Genomic DNA, 12,070 nt, shown 5'->3' with positions numbered 1-12,070 from the left:
TCATTCATTCCAGTACCACCTTCATGATTTTTACCCTAAATGCTCAGCATCTTTTCATACTACCTGCATACCACATAATCTTTTAAATCAACTTTTTTCTTATCCAGAAGATCATAGTTTTAATATATTTGATTTGTTTTTTGCTAAGTTCATGTTAAAAATAAATGCGTAACTGTTAAAAGTGTATTGAGCAAAATTACCGTGTATAACATTAGAGAGAAAAATTACACGTGTTGAGGAATACTGCAGCAAGGATATGAAAAGCCCCCTTCTAAACGAAAGACAGTGCTCCTTGAAGTCCCTGAACTGAGGAAACGAACTGGGAGCTACCCAGATTTTAAACAATTTAATTTTGTTTTTGGAGAGAGTGCTTGGAAATTGAATTTATCTGATGTTTAAACTAAGACCAAGGAATAGGGGAGGAAAAACGGGTTTAGTTAAAACACAATGAAACTATGCCAAAGCTAGAACTCACAGTCAGATCTTTCTAATTCTAAGGCTCATACTTTTCACATCACGACAAGAAATGGAGGCAATGGGAAGGAGGCAGGTGAGGAGGTGCCTGGGGGTGGGGGAGAAAGCCGAAAAGAAAAGACAGAAACTCAGAGCAAGAGAGACTGGCAAGTGGGAATCCAGGGGTAGGGAGAGAGGGAGGAAGAGCGGGAAGCAGGGAGGGAAGGAGAGAGGAGACACACGAGCTGTTCTGAGACAGCTTTTCAGGTCTCTTTTCTCTTAAGCCCTTAGAACCTGTCTCAGAATCCACATGATATGGCTGCACACAAGGGCACAGTTATGAACTGTACACATGCTCATAACTGGGGCGAGTATAACTCCAGGATCTGAATATCAAGCTGAGATCCTTAACTCTGACTCCCCATTTGGTCTAAAAAAAAAAAAAAAATAGCCACACTCATTGCATGACGGTAACCAACAGAAAATGATGTTGAGCAGGAGAATGAGATAGCTCCAGTGTTTTTGACTTTCCACTTCTGGCTAAGTGGTTCTCAGGAGGTGGATTTCTTGCAACCATTTGCTGCTACAACTAGAATTAGATTCTCTGCCTTACCCACCGCCACGCTGATGCTCAGTACCTGGGGAAGAGCACTTTCTTCTATATTTTAATTAGGCCCTGACATCTGGCATGGACGGCGGGTGCTTATTGTCACACCTTCAGGCTATTGGCTGTAAAGGAACCCAGCCCATCTGGAGATTACCAGTGCAGATGAAGACTGCAGTCATTTAATTTAATAGAGCAATTGTGTGGGCCTCGTAGAATGTGCCACATTGTGAAATGTGGACCCCATCTCAATTCCAGGTACCCTGCACCGTTCCCTCTGCAAGGCACATTTCACCTCTTCTGTTGATTTCCATAACGAATACAGCCCTTAGAAGGGAAGCTTGGCTCCAGAGCGATCTTGGAAACCAGGGAGAGGGAAAAGAGCTGGGGCTCTAGGAAAGATTCGAATTTATAAAGACAATGAAATTTGCCAAGGATTTAAACGATCATCTTCCCTCTTCTATATCACTCTAACCCCATCTATCTTCCAACGTGCCACAGGAGGTGAAAACCTGCCACCAAGAGGGAGGCAAATGTGACAGGAGGTAGTCAGAGTGGCCTCATGAGCACTGTGTCTCTGTGACATCGGCGACACCCCTTTCCCATGCCTAGAGCGCCAGCTCAAGACCGAGGTCCCCATTTTACGGAGCCTCGCCCATAACATCTGTTTTATTTCCCACTGTGTCCCCACTACCTCTTACAGTGTCCAACATAGCTTACATGCTCAATAAGCATTTGTGGAAAGAATGAATAATACGCCAGCTGAGGTACTGTTGCCCCCGAGACCCATTAACTTCCCGAATGCATCCTTCTGGATGTTCTCACAGCTCTGGGCCCGTCCTGGGTAACTTGCTGGGAAAGCTCACCTGTCCGTATGTTCACTGGCTATAAAAGCCAGGATGCTCTTAGATGGCTTGCATGGTTTCCTAGTTATCTCTTGCACACTATGGAATTCCAGCTAGTTTACATTTTAACTGAGAAGAAGGGGCATGTGTAACATAGTGGCAAATGATGCAAAGCAGGATAATGCATAATAGAGTGGTACTGAGGAGCTCAAGGAGAGGGAATTCCTGTGGCCCAGGAAAAACGTTTTCATACTCAAGACTTCGCTTTGGGCCTTGAGTATGAACAATCTGAGAAACTGTAGAAAGTCTTCCAGATAAAGAGGAAAGAATGTATAAAGCAGCTAACGCCATGGATTATGGACAAATCCGGCTTACATTCTCAGCTCCACCATTTTCCAACCATATGACTTTAGATAAATAACATGATCCGTCTAAATCTTAGACTTCCCTTTTATCAAAAAAAAAAAAAAAAAAAAGGGAGGGAGGGTAATAATTGTGACTATGCCATATGCATTCCAGAAAGAATGAAGATTAAAGGAGGCAAAATGTGTAAAGGATTTAGAAGAATCCCAGACATGTAGCAAATGCTCAATAAATAACAACAATGATGGGAGGTGGAGGAAAGCGATGAAGGCCGTGTCAACGACCAGAACCCCATCGTGGAAAATTGGTTGGCCTCACCGGAAGAAGGGAAAGAGACTCATGTACTTGGGGAGGAGATCTGGGGGGACTAACCTCAGATAGGATAAGCGAAATCACCCAAGAAAACCTGGAAAACTGTGAAATGACAGAAATACTGAGAAACAGAAACATTCAGGACAGAAAAGAAAAAGTTTATCTGCAAGGAATGCAAGGAAGTCACACTTTTGAAAGTCAGGTTCACCAAATGCAAAACACAAGTATTTAGGGAATATACTGCAAAATCACTGAGCATACCAAGCTTATGTATCTGTTCCTGGCAGGAAAACAGCAACTTGTTCATGAGATCACCATATTCATAAAGGTCAGGACATTTTCCGGGACATCAGCGTAGCAAACGTCTGGGACTGAGTTGCTTTGTTAGGGTTTCCAGGTTTACGTGAAATGATCAAGGTTCTAATATTTTGGGGACCAGAACCAGTCAAGGTACCCTTTTATTTTTTGGTTTTCTGAGAGCGTGGTTTCCCCACATTAAAAGCCATTTTAGCTTCTACTGAAGTGATAGCTATCATTCATTTCACAGCCACAGAGATTTAATTCCAAATCAAAGCTTTTGGAGTTTGACAGACATGGGTTCAAATGCCAGAATTACCATTAAAGGTCACTATGAGCTCAGACAAGTTTCTTCATTTCTCTGAAGCACAGGTTCATTACGGGGTAAAAATACTCCTACTATTTATTTTTATGTATTAAAATACAGGTAAGCACTAAGCTCAGTGCCTGACAGCTTAGGAGTATTCAGTCAGAGAAAAGGGGTTTTCTCATGTTGCCCAAAGCAGCGCTTCCTTGGGGAAAAAGCGGAGGTGAGAATATGGATCCTGGGCTTGGAAAATCCCATCAAATCCCCCTGCCTTTCACCGGGTCCTGGGCGAATGTGTCTGTGTGGGTGAAAGAGAACCTTTGTTGCCCTCGAGTCAGTTTTCAAAAAAATGAGAAAAATTAAGAAAATGTAACGTGTTTTTCATGAACTTCAATGTATTTAAGCGACTATCCTTTACTCTAAGATCATGTCCTTCCTAATGACTTTAACTGAGTGAAAGCCCAGTGAAAGTGAAGGTGGTTTGGGTTTGGGTTTGGGGTTTTACTTGAGAAAGTGAAATCTTGACAATCCTGGATCAGCTCCCAAGATTTCATTGGAAGTTTTATTGTGTCGTGTAATTCAAAAAGATGGGAACCCTTGCCTGGGAAGCAGAAAATCCTCATCATTGCTGATTGGGGCATGAGAGGCAGTCCCTGTACCTTTTACCCAGGGACATTTTATCTTTGAGAATACACAGGAAACAAGGTTTTGGGACAAGCAGGATTCTAGCCTGCTCAGTTATTACTTCAAGTCACATGCTCACAATTTAAAACCCAATCACAGCTCCTTTCACTGACATACCAACACCGTCATTCTAAGAGTGTCTGTTAGCAGTACGCGGAGGTGTTGACTTATGTTCTGAGAGTAGCAGATGCTCAGACTGCACAGTTTGCCTAGAATAAGGAGAGAAATTGATCCCTGTCTTGATGTTTAGAATTTTGGAGTCATATCTTAAAACTGCTGGTACTTTCTTCTGCTGTCTAAGGATGCAGCTCAGAGAACGTTTGTGAAACGCTGAAGACCGGGCCCAACCCGCTCTGAGCGTGGTCACGATGCTGCCTCTTGCAGTTGTGGCTGTGACAGTAATGTTAGCGGGTGCCCGAGGACCCCAGAATTCCTATTAACAAGCAAATTCTGGTGCAGAGCCAGAGCAGACATGGGGAGGCATTACTATAGTCCCACGAGAAGCAGAATTAAGGAAAAAGGTACAGCATTTAGATTTCCTCCTGGAGGAAGGTGCTTCTAGAAGAAACATAGCCCTTCATGAGGACAGAAGGTGGATAATGAACTGTTTGCATGATAGAAGAGGAAGGAGTACGTATAAGAAAGAGCGGACAGATGTATTTCCCTTGGTACAGACAGATCGACTGTTCTTGTACAGCCTGTTGCTAGCGGTGTCTGAGAAACATACGCTCTGATGTTTTGAAAGACCAGATTTAGAAAGACCTCAGATGTTCACCCAGGCCTTACTGGGTTCAGTAAAACTCACGATGCAGCAAGAATCTTAAAAAAAAAAAAACTGGCTGTTTTGTTTTCTTCTTGTGCATTCAGTGAAAGATCATTATGGTTATATCATTCATGGGTGACAAATTTATTCTCTCATTATCAGGGTTAGAGCCTTGGAATAAGTTATCATGCTTACCTGTGTTTTTTGCATAACATAATTTAAGGCCTCTGGTGTTATTCAAAATGTGAATTGTCATTCCAGAAGAAGCTCTGAAAAATTCTAACGGAGATTGAGCCACCAGACAGATACCAAACAGGGCTTTCCTTATCATGAAGGGTGCAAAATATTTAATGGTGTCTGTGCCTAGAATTTTACGCAAAGTCAGATAATAAGGCAAACTTAATTAGATCTTAAAAGGACGCTGAAAGGCACGTCCAACCTGTTTTTACAGATTCTTGAGCATAAATGTTTTATTGGTAGAACTCTAACAATCATAATTTCAATTATTATGGGTTTGGTTGCTGATTTGATGGTTATTCTGTAGTTATAATCTGGGACCCTAAGAGAACCGAATCCAATTCTGCTAATCATCCTACCCCTTTATCAGTTTCCCAAGGAAATGCGTGTACAATGCCTAACAGTAAACGGGATGCAAAGTACTACGTTACTGATAGCGGGGAAATGTTGCAGACCTCTAATAAAAAGAGTAGGATGAATCACAGGGCTTGCTGAGGCCCCAATTATTATTCTTACCTGGACTTTCTCTCTCCCTTCTCCCTCTCTTTCCACATCTAAATCTTAGTCCTTATATTTCAAAACATATCAGTAGAAAAAAAGAGGTGACCAGGTCTTAACGGGAGCCCAGGTCCACTCACCCATCTGGGGATACTGAATCAGAAAAAGATGAGAGGCCTGCAGCTTTTCCCATAGCGGCCAGGGCTGCCTGTATTCGCTCACCACACAGACACAGGAAGACAGAAGTGTAAGAAAGAGGCTGAAGCTTTTCAAGTTAGTCAGATAACGGTAGGTCACCACTAGTGGCTTTGTGTCAGTGCTTTGCTCAGTCAGGTAAGCATCTTCCCTTCCCTTGCGAAAGTACTGAGCAGAAGCTTTCTGATGTAGGGAAGTGTTTCTGGAGTGCAGGTGTTTCTGCCTCTGCAATAATAACAATACTCACCGTGTCTTAAGTATATACCAGGTGCTAGGTGCTGTTAGAAATGTTTTATGTACATCACCTTATTTTTCACGGAGCCCTGTGTTGTTGGCATAATTATAGCCAGGTTACAGATGAGAAAACTGAGGCTTAGAAAGGTCAGGTTTTACCTGCTTCGTCTATCCAGTATCTAAATACCCACTGTGACATACAGCCTACTGTCGACATACAGTATTAGAAAATTCACTATCATCCCCACTCCCGCCCTTGGCAGTTTGTCTACTGTTGGTAATTCTGACCACGATTAAGTTCTTTCTGCTACTGAAAATATTGTCCCCCTATAGCCTACTGCACTGAATATCATTCGTACCCTCTATAGCAATGTTTCTCAACCATGGTGCTTTTGTCCCCGTAGACATGTGACAGTGGCTGGCGACAACTGAGTTGCCACACTTGGGAGAGGAGTGCTGCTTCCCCTCTTCATAGAGGCCAGGGATGCTCCTCAGCATCCTACAGTACACAAGAAAGAATCACCCCACAGCAAAGAAGCATTCTGCCTAAAATGTCAGTAGTACCGACTGGGAAATCCTGCTCTGTTGCTACACAAAATAAATCGAACTGCTTTCTACATTAACCTTTAGCTGTCTAGAGAGAGCAATAATGTCTTGTCTATCCCCTCCATCTTATATACACCCCCATCCTTACCACACTGACTCTCTAGTCTTCTATTACCTAACTGCTTTAATATTCCCCTTTTCTAAAATTGGAGGCCTAGAAGACTAAGTGAACTACCCAAGATCAAATACAAGTGAACAACAAAGCCAGCACTAGGTCCTAGATTACCTAGCCCTGTTTCAACTATCTTTCAGTCATCGCATGTCTAAGCTTTCAGTCCACTCATGAAAAATACAATGTCTCTATTCTCTCAAAGTTTATACTCCAGTGAACATTAACCCAATATGGTCCCTACCCGTGTATGTTATCTCCTCTATTGTCACTTGATTTGACCATGACTACTTTTAAAGCCAATAAAAGAATCTAACAATCAAACCCTTCAAGGAAAGCAATGACTACATTCATGTTGAATGTAAGTCTGTGCACATAGATTAATAGAACAAAACACGGAGTCCAGAAATGGATGGATGAGTGGAGATATAGATATATATATCTATATATATCTCTATCTATATATATATATCTATATATATATCTATACCTATATATATATATAGATATATATATCTATATCTCCATCCATAGTCAATTGATTTTGGCAAAGGTAACAAGAAAATTCAATAGGAAAAAAGATTTCAATAAATGATGCTAGAACAATTGGATAATCATATGCAAAAAAATAAACCTTGCACATTACTTCACACCATAAACAAAAATTAACTTCAAATTGATCGTAAACCTAAATGTGAGATAAAAAAAATTACAAAAGCTTTAGAAAAAAACCTAAGAGAAAATCTTAGTGACCTTGGACTTGGCAAATTTCTTAAATAATACACAAAAGTGTAAACTGTAAAAGACAAAAAAGTTAATTCAGATTTCATAAAATTTAAAATTTTGCACTTAAAAAAGACACTGTTATAAAAATTAAAAAGCAAGTTATAGACTGGGGAAAAAATTTGCATGACATATATCCAAAATGGCATATCTAAAATATCTAAAAGACTCTTTTAATAATAAGACAATCCATTTTTAAAAATTACAGAAAAAGTTTGAACAGACATTTCACACACAAAAAAATTTACAGATGGCAAAAACACGTGAAAATATGTGCAGCGTCTTTAGTCATTAAGGACATGCAAATTAAAGCCACCGTGAGATACCACTACAACCTCCTGGAATGGTCAAAAACTAAAAAGACTGACCATGCCAAGTATTGTCAAGAATGCAAAGCAACTGGAACTCTTACGCCCAATGGGAATGCAAAATGGTAAAATCATTTCGTGAAACCATCTGGCATTTTCTTAAAAAAATACATTAAACATATACCCACTATTCAATCCAGCCATTTGCCTCCTATGTATTTCCCCAAGAGAAAAGAGAAATATATCCATACAAAGACTTATAGACAAACATTCAGAGCAGCTTTATTTGTAACAGCCAAAAACTAAAAACAACTCAAATGTCCATCGACAGGTAAATACACAAATTATGTATATCCATACAACAAAAGGAATAAATTACTGATACACACAAGATAAATGAACCTCAAAATATTTATACTGAGTAAAAGAAGCCAGACGCACACCCCCAGCAAAAAAAGCGAAGCATATACACTCTACGATTTCATTTATAAAAATTTTTAGAAAATGCGCATAATCTATAGGTCAGAAAGCAAATCAGTGGTTGCTTGGAGGATAGGGATGGTGAGGGGGATGTGGACTTATAAAGGGGCAAAAGGAAACTTTTGGAGAGAGAGGTAGGATCATTATCTTGATTGAAATGATGATTTCATGAATACGTATGTCAAACTCATCAAACTGTATACTTTAAATATATGTAGTTTATTGTACATTAAATATACCTCAAAGCTGTAGAAAATGAAAGTGAAATAACGTGGGTCTGTGGCAAAGAGGACAGGTCTGGGTCCTTAGCTCCCTTTCCCCATTCGAAGAGCTGACACCCAAAGCACAGCATCTGTTTTTATCCCCATAGCGCTAACTGCAGTGGCCACGGGACTGCCTACCTCTTTCAGTGTCAGCCCAGTGGGGTCTCCTGACCTCTGTCATCTCTAGGGAGATTCTACTGGTCCAGTCATTTAGTGGTCAGCCGGCCCATCCACAAAGAACTGAGAAGGCAACAACTGCTGGGAAATTGCCCATTGGTGACATCAATGGCCTCTTCTTGGGTAATCTTCATCATTAAGTACAGATGGAGTTACACCCATCATTTAGGAGTCAAAGGTGAAGCTTGGAGGTCATACAACACCCAACCTGCTAAAACTCAGTGTCTGAGCACATGCTTCACTTCCACAGAAGCTTGCGATACATCATCCTTCAGTTCCATTCCACATCTTCATTTGTGCCCCGATTACATGGCTTCGAAAGCTTATTTGTTTTGACTTTTCAGTGTCTCTTTCCTGACCTAGAAACAAAATCATGAACCACACAAAGACCGCAATTCATCAAAACAGATTTATTTCCCAGCAACCTTCTTCTTGGGTAGAGATTAACCATGCGTTTAAGAGTTAGGAATTTACATGGATGGTGTTTGGGAAGATGATGATGGTGCTCTAAGAGTTTGTCATCTTACCTTCAGTTCTCTCTACGTCTGTATATATAAAATATAGTGGCTATAGTTTATATTATCCATGAGAGGCTGCCTGCTGTAGTAGAAATTATCACAAACTTTGGACTCAAATCTGGACCAAAAGCCTGTTTGTATAATTTCTTAGTTGTGTGACATTAACCAAGTTTCTTAACTTCTGTGAACCTCAGTTTTCTCTTCTGTGAAGTGGGATAATTGTTGTAAGGGTTTAATGAGATATTTTCTTGAAAGAACTTTAAACAACAAAAAGCCGTGGAATAGTCTTTTGGATCATGGAATCCGAAGCCGGACAGCCCACATTTCAATCCTGACCTTGCCACTTACTTTGTATTACTCTGTGCCTCAGTTTCCTTCTCTAAAAATTGGGACGATTAAAACACCTACTTTCTAAAGCTGTTATATGGGTTATATTAGTTAATACATATAAAACATTTACAACAGCACCTGGCACAAGATGAGCACCCAATAAATGTTAGCTGCCATCAGCATTATTATTGCAGTTATTTGTTATGACCAGTGCCACGTCATAGGTGTTAGATAAATGGTAGGCATCGTTCATTTAAAAACTCTCCGTCTCTTTTTGGTTTTCAGAACAACTTCTGTCCTTCCAACCATCCCTGAAGTTTTTCCAACAAAAGCGAAACATTCTTGAGATCACAGTAAGAATGACACTTTTTTTCCTTGTGTGTGCTCATATGCATGTGTGGTTTGCTAAGCAAACCAAATAGAGTAATAACTAATGTGAGGTTTTAATTATCATGTATGTCAGTGATGCTGCTTTGTAAATCAAACTTAATTCTGCATATTTGCTACTTCTTCAATCCTCCTACCAGCTCAGGAGCAAACATGCTATTTTCTATGTAAACACAAGGGTGATTCTAGAAAGAGTATTCAAAACAAGCATTGTGCCATCTACACAAGAGCAATTTCGAGGCTAAGAATTTAGACTGAGTGCCACCTAAAGTATATATATATATATATCCTAAAAGGGCATGGTATTTCCTCACTGTAATATTAGGTATCTTTGGGCTTACCCACTGAAAAATGGTCCAAATGGTTCTAATTGATGATTTTGTCCTTAGCAGTCCTCTGGAGCTCTTCTTAATGTAATGGATTCAGTAATTTATTTGACTACTATGTGAAATGGTACTTTTGTTTATCTAAATGCATATTTTTCACATTCGTTATATTCACTCACACTAATTCTTGTATGTAAATATAATTCATAAAGCAGAAAACGACAAGAGCTAAGGGTAGAGACTGAGAAATGAAGGCATTGGCCACCAAGCCAAACCCCACACTTACTCCTGTCCCCCTACAGCTGCCCCTGAAGTACTTCCAAGAAACCCAAAATGTTCTTCAGATCATACTTTGAAAACTTCTGTACTAAAGTACATTTCTTCACTCAGTTTTCCAAAGATGCTTCTTCATCATATTTGTATATATCACAGAAAACCCACAATCCCTTGACTTCACGGGTTATGCTTTTATCTATTTCAATCACATTGCCTTTAAGCTGCCTACTTTCCAAAGTGAAAAATTCTAAAGTTTTCAATAAATCAAAAAATTATTTTTCCAATCCTGTCATCAATGATTCTTCTAATCATTGCAACGGCTAAGAAAAGGGAGATAAAGTTTTCAAGATTTTTTCTGAAAAGATACAAGTAAACTTTGTAATAATTGAAGTCCATGAATCTTCGTGGGGCAGGAGAGGAAGAAAATGGGTTCATTCAGCAAAAGAACTTCACTAATTGGTTCTTCCTTATAGCTTGACCTTTGAGATCCACACAGAGCATGAGAATTTATTACTGAAGCAAAATATAAATCTTGCATGTAAATATAATTCATAAAGCAGAAAATGATGAGCTTTGCAACAGACTGAGTACATTAACAAAGATGTTAAAACTATAAATGTTTATTATTCATCAGTCTTGCAATGGCAGTCTATGACATGTATGCCCCCATTCCCACCTCCAATGCCCTATATAATCTCTAAGGCAAAGATCACTAAAGGATCATGGCATAGATGCAATCTTTGAGCCTTTCACAACACAGAGTTCTAGGCAACCATTACAAGTTTATTAATCAGCATTGACATGTGATTTGAAATCTTTCTGCCATTACTGATCTAATCCAACCACCAACTTTCACATATGAAAAATAGAAGACCAAGGGTGGACAATTTGCTCAGTATCACGCAGCTCATTAGTGATGGAGAGCCATGGCCTTTCACCAACACGACTGAGTCCATCATTACACTGAACATGCTAGAACATTTGCTGGACCTTATTTAAGAATTCCTGTGTCCTTATGCCCCACATCTATACACAAGGAACTAAGCATCTCATAGCCTTCTTTCCCCTGTAGCCTTTCAAAATTGATGTGACTTATGCTACATGTGGAAGATAACATCTTGAAAAGGTCAAGGGCACAAACTTTGCCTGACTAGGTAGAACTGGGCTGATAGTCCTGCTTTGCTACATACTTGCTGCATCTCCAGAATGCAGTCTAACCTCTTTGAACCTCAGTTTCTTTGTGCATAGAATAAATACCCGCTCACAGGGATGCTGTGAGATTAAATCAGATCCTGTTTGTGAAAGTGCCTGGCACAGGGCCCAGAACGTGGTATGTAAAAGATTTACCCAAGAGAGTTTTCCTTTCTTCCCTTCCTTCTTTCCTTTTCTCTTCATATTTGGTTCTATAAATTATTAATTCTTTGACCTTGGGCTAGGAACTTAACCTTTCTGAGCCCTTCTCTTCATTTTTAAAATCAAGATCATGTTAGTACTGACCACACTTGGTTGCTGTTAGAAGAAAATAGGATTAGAACATCAGCAGTAGCAAACTCAACTCACGACATGGGTGTAGGCTTTGGACAGAGAATCTTCTAGAAGAATAACCACTTAAATGTCTAGCACCCGAGGCTTTGTCCATGAAATATTTGGTCTGTGGAGGCAGAATGCAAAGGAAGTGGCTACGGTCAGAACCCAGTTCTCTCTTGAGAGAGAGT

At 39.9% G+C, this 12,070-nt stretch overlaps 1 protein-coding gene across 2 annotated transcripts in view; it reads left to right on the top strand.

Annotated features, from left to right (window-relative positions):
- Window positions 1-12,070, top strand: part of ATP10B (ATPase phospholipid transporting 10B (putative)) — a 135,486-nt gene that overhangs the window by 1,768 nt on the left and 121,648 nt on the right. Inside the window, exon 2 of one of the 2 annotated variants that reach the window (XM_039877159.1) lies at window positions 9,652-9,719. The gene's annotated coding sequence lies outside the window, so the exon portion shown is untranslated. Of the gene's footprint in view, window positions 1-9,635; window positions 9,720-12,070 lie in introns of those variants that run through there. The other variant, XM_039877174.1, reaches the window with a different exon arrangement.

The sequence above is a fragment of the Pteropus medius genome, unplaced genomic scaffold (assembly GCF_902729225.1).
Source record: "Pteropus medius unplaced genomic scaffold, Ma_sr-lr_union100, whole genome shotgun sequence".
Lineage (NCBI taxonomy): Eukaryota > Metazoa > Chordata > Mammalia > Chiroptera > Pteropodidae > Pteropus > Pteropus medius.
The sequence above is the reverse complement of the archived record's forward strand: the minus strand, read 5'-3'. Positions and strand labels throughout refer to the sequence as shown.